We start from the raw sequence: 12136 nt of genomic DNA on the forward strand, positions 1-12136 counted from the left end.
ATAAGTCAGTTACAAAAGGACAAATAGTGTATGATTCCACCTACGTGAAATATCAGAATAGGCAAATATATACAGACTTAAGGTTATTAGTGGTTACCAAGGGCAAATGGGAGAGATGGGGATAAGAGGCCTCACTGGTTAGGAGACACTGAAGTTCTGTTAAAAGTGATGGAAAAACTTGGAAATGGGTAACAGTGATGGTTGCACAGCAATTAATGTCACTAAATTACACATGTGAAGAATATTGAAAAGGCAAATACTTTGTTATAAACATATTTGCCACAATAAAATGTTACGCAGTTGTGTGTGTGAGAGAGAGAGAGAGAAATCAGCCTAGAAGCTGCCTGGGGTCAAAGTTGGCCTGTGGAGTTAAAGGACATCATTTCCTTAAAGACCGAGGAAGGCTAGATAGCACAGGCTAGATCGAGGGGGCAGTTCTTTTATTATTTTTTCAAGAAGGCATAGGATCATAGCGTCTTGGGCAACCAGATTCTTGGTCCAGAGGCCAGGAATTCCCCTGCTGCTCCACAGTCCCAAGCCTAGGAGAATATGGGCTGGTGAGGTTTATGTCTCCAGCTTCAGCAGAGCCATTCAGGGTCGCCCCAGAAAGGATGGGATGGGGAAGCAGGGAACGGAATGTAAAGAATTACCCTACAGGTGCCTGGATTGTTCCAGGAGTCACTTCCTGCTCCTCCCAGAGTTCTGGTTCACCAGAAGCCCAGTCAGCCAAGTGCCTATAAAATGCATCTCAGGCACAGCTCCTCATTGGTCCTGACACTTCAGGGACTGCCTGGTCCACACCTGGGACTGACCAGGGTGAGTTGGTCTTTGGGAGACCAGACAGCACAGCTGAAAGGAGATAGCTGTTGGAGATCACCAGGGGGAAGGGAATAGAGGAAAGAGGAGGGGGATAGTAGTGTTTTTGCCCTGGGTCTAGTAGGACTCAGCCTGAAAATTATAGTCTCTGAAACTGAAAGGGGAGTGATTGACAAGTCTAAATTCTTGCCAATATTTGGTCTGTGGCAGCTGAGGCAGCCCAGATGGGGCCGGCTGATCTTAGGCCATTTACTTCTCACAGACACATTTGTACATGCTTAGAAAGGATGGCTGATGCTTACAGAGAAAATTATTACCTTGAAATGGACTCCTCCATCTCCTTTCCTTGCCTCTATCTCAAATGTAATATCCTCCCTCCTTCCTCATTTTCTATCTTCTTCCTTGCCTCTTTCCATCATCCCTCCATCCCTACTTCTTTCTCTCCCTTCTTTCCTTCTTGTCTCTCTTTCCTTATTCAATTGATTCATTTACTTATTCATTGTTGTTGTGTGCCCTTGTGGTACAGTGGTTAAGTGCTAGGCTGCTAACTGAAAGGTGGGTGGTTTCAACCGACCAGCAGCTTCATGGGAGAAAGATGTGGCAGTCTGTTTCTGTAAAGATTACAACCTTCGAAGCCCTACAGGGCACCTGTACTCTGTCCTATAGGGTTGCTATGAGTTGGAATTGGCTTGACAGCAGTGGGTTTGGTTTGGTAATCTTTACAGGAGCAGATTGCCCATTGTTTTCTCTAGTGGAGCAGCTGGTGAGTGGAGCCACTGTTTGGTTGGAACCACTGACCTTTCGGTAGGGAGTTGAGTGCTTCACCATTGTGCCACCAAGGCTCCTATTTATTTATATATTCAACAAATATTTATTGAGTCCTATTAAGTGACAGGCACTGTTTTGAACACTGGTATATAGCAATGTGCAAAACAGGGAAAAATATCTCCATTTATTGAACACCTTTTATATTAAGGATCCCTGGTGGTGCAGTGGTTAAGAGCTTGGTTGCTAATCAAAAGGTCGGCAGTTTGAATCCATCAGCCGGTCCTTGGAAACCCTATGGGGCAGTTCTACACTGTCGTATGGGTCGTTATGAGTCAGAATCAACTTGAAGGCAACGGGTTTGGGTTTTTTTGTTTTGTTTTCTGTTACAGGAACTGAACCATATCTGAGAGATATAAAAATGAGCAAGACAGGGTCCTTGGCCTGAACTTTGTTTTTTAGTTTTTGTAGTTATGATTAACTCAAGAAATTGATGGTCTAGGGGTAGATTCTAAATAAAGATTTCATAAGTCCATAAACATCTGTATTGGTTTTAGGTTGACTGAACTCCCACCAAGATGTCCTGCCAGCAAATCCAGCCTCCTCTTAAAGGCCCCATTACTGAATGCCCCCCAAAGTGTCCCCCAAAGGACCCTCCCAAGTTACCCTGCTCCAGTCTCTTCCAGCTGTAGCCCTAGCTGCAGGGGTGCTGTGACCCCAGCTGACACTGGCACCTGACTACTACTTATCACCACTGACTGCTTTAGGGCCTCTGCCCACCTGGGCTCATCATTTGAATAACCCAAAAGCCAAAGACCTGAGCCAGTCTTATGCTCTTCACCCATCACTCTGTCTTCATCCCTTCATGAGCCATCACCTGTAGACCTGTGACTTTGGGGCTGAGTTCAAACTTGCTTTCCAGACACTACTGCTCTGAAAGAGCTGTTTTGCTGCAATAAATATTTTCAAGATCATCATTGTCTTTTTTTTTCAAGTTCGTGTTTCTGCTTGTTGGCAGGATGTTCAGCTTCTGTTTCCCACCTGGGCTGCCTAAGCAGAGGCCTTGAGCCTAGAACACTCTCTGATAAGGAGGCTAGGAATTGGGTCTCTTTGTCCTTCCCAGTTCCTTCTCATTATCAGGGAAGCCTTCCTCCCTGTTCTGGACACACAGTGACTCTCTCTGCCTCTTGGTCTCTTGTCCATGCATGGGCACCTGGCCAACCCCATTTCTTTACCTATTCCTGGCAGGGAGGAAACGGGTTTTCCCTTGATTGCTGCACAAGAAGGGGTGTGTGTGGACCATCAGCCCTGCACTGGCCGTCAGGGGTGACTTGCTGGCCATGGGAGATCTGTAAGCTCTAGTGAAGCTGATCTCGCTCTGTTTCTTTTTTGTGTGAGTAAGGCATTGTTTCATACACTGTCAGAGCATATGGTTTGTGCTTTTGTTGGTGACCTTGAGCTTTGGTACAATACTACCCCATCAACACCCATGGAAGCAGCAGTCAAGAAATCAAAAGACACATTGCATCGGGCAAATCTGCTGCAAAGGACTTCTTTAAAGTGTTGAAAAGTAAAGATGTCACCTTGAAGACTAAAGTGCGCCTGTCCCAGCTGTGGTATTTTCAACCACGTCATATGCATGTGAAAGCTGGACAATGAATAAAGAAGGCCCTTGTTGACCCCTTTGAATTGTGGTGTTGGCAAAGAATATTGAATATACCATAGACTGCCAAAAGAATGAACAAACCTGTCATGGAAGAAGTACAACCAGAATGCTCCTTAGAAGCAAGGATGGCAAGACTGCGTCTTACGTACTTTGGACATGTTGTCAGGAGGAATCAGTCCCTGGAGAAGCACGGCATGCTTGGTAAAGTTGAGGGTCAGTGGAAAAGAGAAAGACCCTCAATGAGATGGATTGACACAGTGACTGCAACAATGGGTTCAAGCATAACAAAGATTGTGAGGATGGCGCAGGACTGGGCAGTGTATTGTTCTGTGGTACTTAGGGTCGCTATGAATCAGAACCCACTCGACAGCACCTAACAACCACAACAACTCCATTTTCTAAGTCCTACTCCTTCTTTCTGAATAGATTTCTAGGGTCTTAATTTTGGCTGAATAGGAGAAAAGTCAACCTACCAAATACAGGAAATTACTTTTTAAAAATACATGTGTGCTTTGTTTTAATAAATCTAAAATTAGACATACTATGCAAATAAATTAGGGATATACTGGTGTACCCAGGAGAATCTTATTATAAAAATAGTTCCAAAATTTCCCTTAAAACAATCATATATTTTATGTAACTATTAAAGAAAGAAACAAGGCTCCAGGAATTAACAGAATACCAATTTTATTTTATATACATAAAAAAATTTAATTTAGTCATTGCTTCCTTAAACCAAAAAAAAAAAAAAAATGAAACGCATTGCTCTTGAGTCAATTCCAACTCATAGGACCCTATAGGACAGAGTAGAATTGCCCCATAGGGTTTCCAGAGAGCAGCTGGTGGATTTGAACTGCTGATCTTTTGGTTAACAGCTGAGCTCTTAACCACTACGCCACCAGGGTTTCCATTGCTTCCTTAGTGCCCTTATAATAAAATATGATTAACCTATAAATTTGTACTCTGGCTTTGCTGCTGAGTTAGTTGCGTGTGTGTGTGTGTCTTTAGGTGAAGGTTTACAGAGCAAATTAGTTTCCCATCCAATAGTTTATATGCAAGTTTTTCCGTGATATTGGTTGCAATCCCTGCAACGTATCAGCACTCTCCCCATTACCACCCTTGGTTCCCCATTTCCATTCGTTTGGTTTTCCTGCCCCCTTCCTGCCTTCTCATCATTGCTTTTGGGCAGATATAGCTCTTTTGGTTTCATATAGATGATTGTTCTAAGGAGTACTTTCCTCATGGGTGTTACTGTTTATTTCATAGGCCTATCTATTATTTGGAGCCCTGGTGGCCAGGCAGTGGTTAAGAGCTATGGCTGCTAACCAAAAGGTCGGCAGTTTGAATCCACCAGCTGCTCCTTGGAAACCCCATGGGGCAGTTTTACTCTGTCCTATAGGGTAACTATGAGTTGGAATCGATTCAACGGCAACTGGTTTGGTTTGGGTTTTTTTTTTTTTTTTGTCTATTATTTGGCTGTAAGTTGATCTCTGGGAATGGGTTCAGTTCGAAGTTAGAAGGGTATCTAAGGGCTGAAATCTCAGAGGTCCTTCAGTCTTTCTCAGGCCAGTAAACCTGGTCTTAATTTTTTTTATAAATTTGATTTTTTTCTACATTGTTTCCCACCCCAACTGGGACCTTCTATTGTGATCCTAGTCAGACTGGTTGGTAGTGGTAGCCAGACACCATCTAGTTCTTCTGGTCTCAGGTTAGTGGAGGCCTTGGTTCCTGTGGTCCATTAGGCCTTTGGACTAATTGTTTCCTTGAGTCTTTTGTTTTCTTCATTCTTTTCTCTGCATGGAAATAGACCAATCTTAGATGGCTGCCTGCAAGCTTTTAAGACCTCAGACACTACTCACCAAAGTAGGATGTAGAACATTGTCTTTATGAACTGTTGTTGTTAGGTGTCATGGAGTTGGTTCCAATTCATCATGACCCTAAGTACAACAAAATGAAACACTGCCTGCTCCTGTGCCATCCTCACAATCCTTGCCATGCTTGAGCTCATTGTTGCAGCCACTGTGTCAATCCATCTTGTTGAGGGTCTTCTTCTTTTTCTATGACCCCCCACTTTACCAAGCATGATCTCCTTCTCCAGGGTCTGGTCCCTCCTGATAGCATGTCTAAAGTATGCGAGATAGAGTTTCACCATCCTTTGTTTCTAATGAGCATTCTGGCTGTATTTCTTCTAAGACAGATTGGTTCGTTCTTCTGGCAGTCCATGGTATATTCAATATTCTTTGCCAAAAACATAATTCAAAGGCATCAATAAGGGTCTTCCTTATTCACTGTCCAGCTTTTGCATCCACATGAGGAGATCGAAAAACACCATGGCTTGGGACAGGCACACCTTGGTCCTTAAGGTGACATCTTTGCTTTTTAACATTTTAAAGATATCTTTTGCAGCAGATTTGCCCAATACAATGCATTGTTTGATTTGCGGACTGCTGCTTCCATGGGTGTTGATCGTGGATCCAAGTAAAATGAAACACTTTAAAACTTCAATATTTTCTCCCTTTGTCACGACATTGTTGAGGATTTTTTTTTTCATTTTTGTTGAGGTGTAATCCATACTGAAGGCTGTAGTCTTTGATCTTCATCAGTAAGTGCTTCAAGTCCTCTTCACTTTCAGCAAGCAAAGTTGTGTCATGTATATATTGCAGGTTGTTCATGAGTCTTCCTCCAGTCCTTATGCCACATTCTTCTTCATACAGTACAGTTTCTGGGATTATCTGCTCAGAATACAGATTGAATAAGAATGGTGAAAAGATACAACCCTGACTCACACCTTTCTTGACTTTAAATCATGTAATATCCCCTTGTTCTGTTCAAATGACTGCCTCTTATTCTAAGTACAGGTTCCTCATGAGCACAATTTAGTGTCCTGGAATTCCCATTCTTCACAACGTTATCCATAATTTGTTATGATCCATACAGTCAAATGCCTTTGCTTAGTTAATAAAACACAGGTAAACATCTTTCTGGTATTCTCTGCTTTCAGCCAGGATCCATGTGACATCAGCAATGATATCCCTGGTTCCACATCCTCTTCTGAATCTGATCTGAATTTCTGGCAGTTCCCTGTTAACACACTGCTGCAACTGCAACCACTTTTGAATGATTTAGCAAAATTTGACTTTGTGTGATATTAATGACAGAATCCCAGACAACTTGTAGAATGACATCAAGGACATCATAGATGAAGAAAGCAAAACATTATTAAAAAAGACAGGAAAGAAAGAAAAGATCAAAGTGGATGTCAGAAGACACTCTGAAAGTTGCTTTTAAAGGTAGAGTAACTAAAGCGAAAGGAAAAAATGACAAAGTGAAAGAGCCAAAGAGATGATTTCAAAGCGAGGCTCAAGAAAACAAAGTAAAGTATTATAATGAAATGTGCAAAGACTTGGAGATAGAAAACCAAAAAGGAAGCACATATTTGGCATTTTTCAAGCTGAAAGAACCTAAGAAAAATTCAAGCCTTGATTTGCAATGTTGAAGGATTCTACTGGAAAAATATTAAACAATACAAGGAAGCATCAGAAGAAGATGGAAGGAATACACAGAGTCACTATACCAAGAAGAATAGGCTGATGTTCAACCATTTCAGGAGATAGCATATGATCAAGAACTGATGGTACTGAAGGAAGAAGTCCAAGTTACACTGAAGACATTGGTGAAAAACAAGGCTCTCATGGATTGAATTGTGACCCCCCAAAATACGTCTATCAGTTTGGCTAGGCTATGATTCCCAGTGTTGTGTGATTGTCCACCATTTTGTTATCTGGTGTGATTTTTCTAAGTGTTGTAAATCCTGCTTCTATGATATTAATTACGTGGGATGGGGGCAGTTATGTTAATGAGGCAGGGCTCAATCTGCAGGGTTTGATTGTGTCTTGGGCTGATCTCTTTTGAGATATAAAAGAGAAAAGTGAGCAGAGAGACAGGGGGACCTCATACCACCACGAAAGCAGTGCTGGGAGCAGAGTGCATCCTTTGGATCCAGAGGTCCTCTGTGGAGAAGCTCCTAGTGCAGGGGAGATAGATGACAAGGACCTTCCTCCAGAGCTGACAGAGAAAGCCTTCCCCTGGTGCTGACACCCTGAACTTGGACTTCCAGCCTAGTAGGCTGTGAAAGAATAAACTTCTGTTTGATAAAGCCATCCACTTGTGGTATTTCTGTTACAGCAGCACTAGATAACTAAGACAAAGGTTCCAGCAATTAATATAATACCAACCGAGATGTTTAAACAAACGGATACAGTGCTGGAAGTGCTCACTTGTCTATGCCAATAAATTTGGGAGGCAGCTACCTGGCCAACTGGCTGGAAGAGGTCCATAATTGTACCCATTTCAAAGAAAGGTGATCCAACAGATTTTGGAAATTATCTAGTGATATCAATTATATCACACACAAGTAAAATTTTGCAAAGATCTTTATGAACTGTAATGCCAATTGACTTAGATGTCCCCTGAGACTATGGTCCTTGGTTTTCAAGCCCAGTAACTCAGTCCTGCAAGTTGTTTGGTTATGTCTAGGATGTTTCCACGACTGAGCCCCCTGCGTGCTCTATTATATACATATATGAATATACATGCAGCACATACAAACATGTATGAAGAAGTGTCCACAGCCAAACCTATATATGCACATGGGTGTACTCCCATACACCCTCCAACACCTATTAAGCATATGTATCTACCTATGTGGAGCCCTGGTGGTGCAGTGGTTAAGAGCCTGGCTGCTAACTGATAGGTCGGCAGTTCAAATCTACCAGCCACTCCTTGGAAATCCATGGGGCAGTTCTACACTGTTTTATAGGGTGGCTATGTCTCAGAATCAACTCAAGAGTACCTAACAACAACAACATCTACCTATGTATCCTGTCATAAATTCTTATTTGTTATTATTGTTGTTGCAGGATTGTATATGTTATAGTATTTACCATCATTGCCTTTTATTCTTGCATACCATTCAGTGTTTTCCTTTGCCTTGGTCCTGTTGTGCTGACTTCCCTCTTATTGGGTACTACCTTTCCCTTCACCAAAGTTAACACATGTCTACTCTCTAGTAAGTAATTTTCTCTCCCTTCCCCTCTCATCCCTGAAAACCATAAAAAATATTTCTTTCAGTGTGTAAACCTTTTCTTGGCTATTTATAATAGTGGTCTCATACAATATTTGTACTTCTGTGATTGTCTTATTTCACTCAGTGTAATGTCCTCCAGATTCATCCATGTTGTGAGATATTTCATGGATTCATCATTATTCTTTATTGTTACATAGTGTTCCATTGTGTGTATTTACCACAGTTTGTTTATCCATTCATTCACTGATGGACACTTACGTTGTTTCCATTTTTTGCTATTGTGAATAATGCTGCAATGAACATGGGTGTTCATATGTTTACTCTTTGCTTATCTGGGGCTTCTTTCCTTTCCATATAAAGTTGGTGACTAGTTTTTCCATCTCATTAAAGAATGTTGTTGGAATTTGAATCAGACTTGCATTACATTTGAAGATTGCTTTGGGTAGTATTGACATTTTCACAATGTTAAGTCTTCCAGTCCATGAGCATGGTATGTTTTTCCATTTATGCAAGTCTCTTTTGGTTTCTTGCGGTAGCGTTTTGTAGTTTTCTTTGCATAAGTATTTTATGTCCCTGGTTAGATTTATTCCTAAGAATTTTACCTTTTTGAGGGCTATTGTAAGTGGTATTGTTTTCCTAATTTTCTTTTCTAGTTCTCTTTGTTGGTATAGAGGAATCCAACTGATTTTTTAATGTTTACCTTGTATCCTGCCACTTTGACAAATTCTGTTAGTTCTACTAGCTTTTTTTGTGGAGTCTCTGGGATTTTCTATATGTACATGATCACATCATCTGTGATAATTTTACTTCATCCTTACCAATTTCAATGGCCTTTATTTCTGTTCTTGCCTCATTTCTCTAGCTAGGACTTTCAGTACAATGTTGACTAAGAGTGGTGATAAAGTGCATCCTTGACTGGTTTCTGCTGTCAAGAGGAATGCCTTCTGTCTCTGTCCATTGAGCATAATGTTGGCTGTTGGTTTTTGTCCGGCATGGGCCAGTACCTTGAAATTTGCCTCCAAAAATAGGATGCCGAGAGACTGAAGAAAGAGGCAGACAACTCCAGTGTAGTGGCAAAGGAGTTTTATTAGGGAGGTTTTTGTACAAGTCAGTTCCAGGAGGCAGCAGGATCTAAGTAGATCTCCACACCCAGTGGTAGGAGGTGGAGGTTTTATGGCAGTCAAGGACAAAAGTGGCTACATGGCAGGGAGTTACATAAGACTGCCTCAGCAAGGTCACATAACAGTGGCTTGGAAAAGAGCAGTGAACTAACTGAAATGGCAGAGTGTGTGGGAGTGAATTTGTGAACTCTGATTCTTGATCTGTTGGTGAGGTAGTTCAAGAAAACCTTTGAATTTTCCCCTTTGGACATGCTTTGCTCTTTTTATTCACCCTACCATACTCCTCTGTCATTTATTCTAATAAGACCTGCTTGATTTTTATTTAATTTGCTCAGCACAGTTTCTTTGGGAATAGTTTCTTGGTCAAAGGCATTCAAAGTCATGATATACAAAGGTTGGTTAAGGTTTCACTAATCCTAACCTATTTATCTAAAACATCTTCTAATTTTAACGATTAAATTGATCTAATACTGTATACAAATGGTAACAGTCTGTGAGGTCATTGGGGTATATATGTGTGTGTGTGTGTGTGTGTATGTGTAATGATGGTATCTGCGGTGAGCAAAATAATATCCCCCCAAAACAATCAGGTGCTATCCCTGAAACCTATAAATGTTACCTTAAAAGGAGAAAGGACCTTGGCAGATGTAATTAAGATCTTGATATGAAGAGTTTGGCTTGAATTATCCAGGTGGGTCCTAAATATACCGTATATATTCTTTTATTCTTATAAGGCAGAATGAGATTTTATGACACAGTGAAAAAAAGGCAATGCGAAGGTGGAAAAGAGAAAGATTTGAAGGTAATAGCCTAGTAGGTATGTCCATGAGCCAAAGAATGATATGTTCAAGAGCCAAAGAATGCTGGCAGCCACAAGAATCTGAAGGAGCAAGGGGCAAATTCACTCCTCAAGCTTCCAGGTGGAGTGTGGCTGGTGTCAAAAGCATCACCTCATAAAGTCAGAGAGTTTGGAGGGGACTTTTTCCCAAAAGCACAACTCCACTCAGCCTGGGCTTCAGGGGAAAATGGAGGTGAGATGTTTCCCTCGAGCGAGGGGCTAGAACGCTAAATAGGGGTCATTAGAAATTCGTTCCAAGAGAAAGAGGGGCTGACAGTGACCAAGACAAATGGGACACATGAAATAATAGTTTCATCCTCACTTGGGGTAAAGTAATATTCCTTGACGGAGCTTTTGGAGAATACTTGAGGGCACAGAAATGTCTACCTATCAACCCTTGAGTTCCTAGACAGCTATAATGCCTGGAGGCCAGGAGAAGAAGCATGAGGCTGGGATGCCCTTGGTCTTTGCACTTTGGTTCCTCAGAAGTGTGGTCAGTAGTAGCCAAGACCCAGACCACTGCCACATCAGTTGGAGCTCTGGGAGACTGTGATGGCTCAGGTAGTAGCTGCCCCCAGTGCTTATAAGATATGCTAACACCAAGCTCTGAAGTGAGTTTCAGCTCTAGTGAGAACAGGACAAGTGAATCACCTGGTAGTCCCCTGCTTCTTTCTTCCTTCCCAACCTGGAAGGTCATGGAAGTTTCCAGGCTGTCCCTCTGCTGCCCATGAACCAGATGTGACTTCAGCAATGACCCAATGTAGTCCTGAGCTCTGGAGACTCACTTCTTTATTACCATCTCTCCTTTGGAAACTGGGGGTTTAAATTATCCAGAACTTGAAAACAAGGCAAAAACAGATTTTTGATCATTCTTTCAAATTTATACTAGATGCTACTAAATTTCAAGCCCAACTAAGGGTCATATGACTCTCTAGGGGATTTTTAATTTGTTTTACTTTTGATTAGGGCTCAAACACTAAGCACTGATTTAACTTGAAGAAGATTTGTAAGTTCCAAATTATTTGTGTCTAGTAGAAATGATAACCCAATGGTTCCATTGCTCTTTAAGACATTAATTAATTTCGTACGTAAGTTTGCAATCTTATTTCAACTTTCTTTCTCTGGCTATATATACTTTGGACTATCCTGTTCTTTTTTGTGGGCGCTGGTGGCTCAGTGGTTTAAGAGCTATAGCTCCTAACCAAAAGTTCGGCAGTTTGAATTCACCACCTGCTCCTTGGAAACTCTATGGAGCAATTCTATTCTGTCTTATAAGGTCACTATGAGTTGGAATCGATTCAGTGGCAATGGGTTTTGTTTTATTCTCTTTTGAACCAACTTTACCATCCTCCAACCATTTGATTCAGAGTCTTATGTATGGGCATACTTATGTTCACATACAAAAAAAAAAAAAGAAAAAACAAACCCATTGTCGTTGAATCAATTCTGACTGATGGCAACTCCATCTGTTACAGAGTAGAACTGAGCTCCATGGGGTTTTCTTGGCTGTAATCTTTACAGAAGCATATTTCCAGGCCTTTGTTGTGTGGTACTGCTGGGTGGATTTGAACTGCCAAACTTTTAGTTAGTAGGCAAGCACAAATGGTTGTGCCACTCAGGGCCTTATGTTCACATACATCCTCCTGTAAATAAAACACACACACACACACTCGCACACACACATATACACACACAGCTTTGCTTCCTCACTTACACCGTAGTTACAAACACATTTGTCAAAGAGAATGAGGAAACTGAGGATGATATCACCAAGAAGATAGTTGAATGAACCAAAGTGTTCCAACCTCATTGGGAGATTCAGAACTATATAATTACACAAATTC

The sequence above is a fragment of the Elephas maximus genome, chromosome 3, assembly GCF_024166365.1.
Source record: "Elephas maximus indicus isolate mEleMax1 chromosome 3, mEleMax1 primary haplotype, whole genome shotgun sequence".
In the NCBI taxonomy this organism is placed as follows: Eukaryota; Metazoa; Chordata; class Mammalia; order Proboscidea; family Elephantidae; genus Elephas; species Elephas maximus.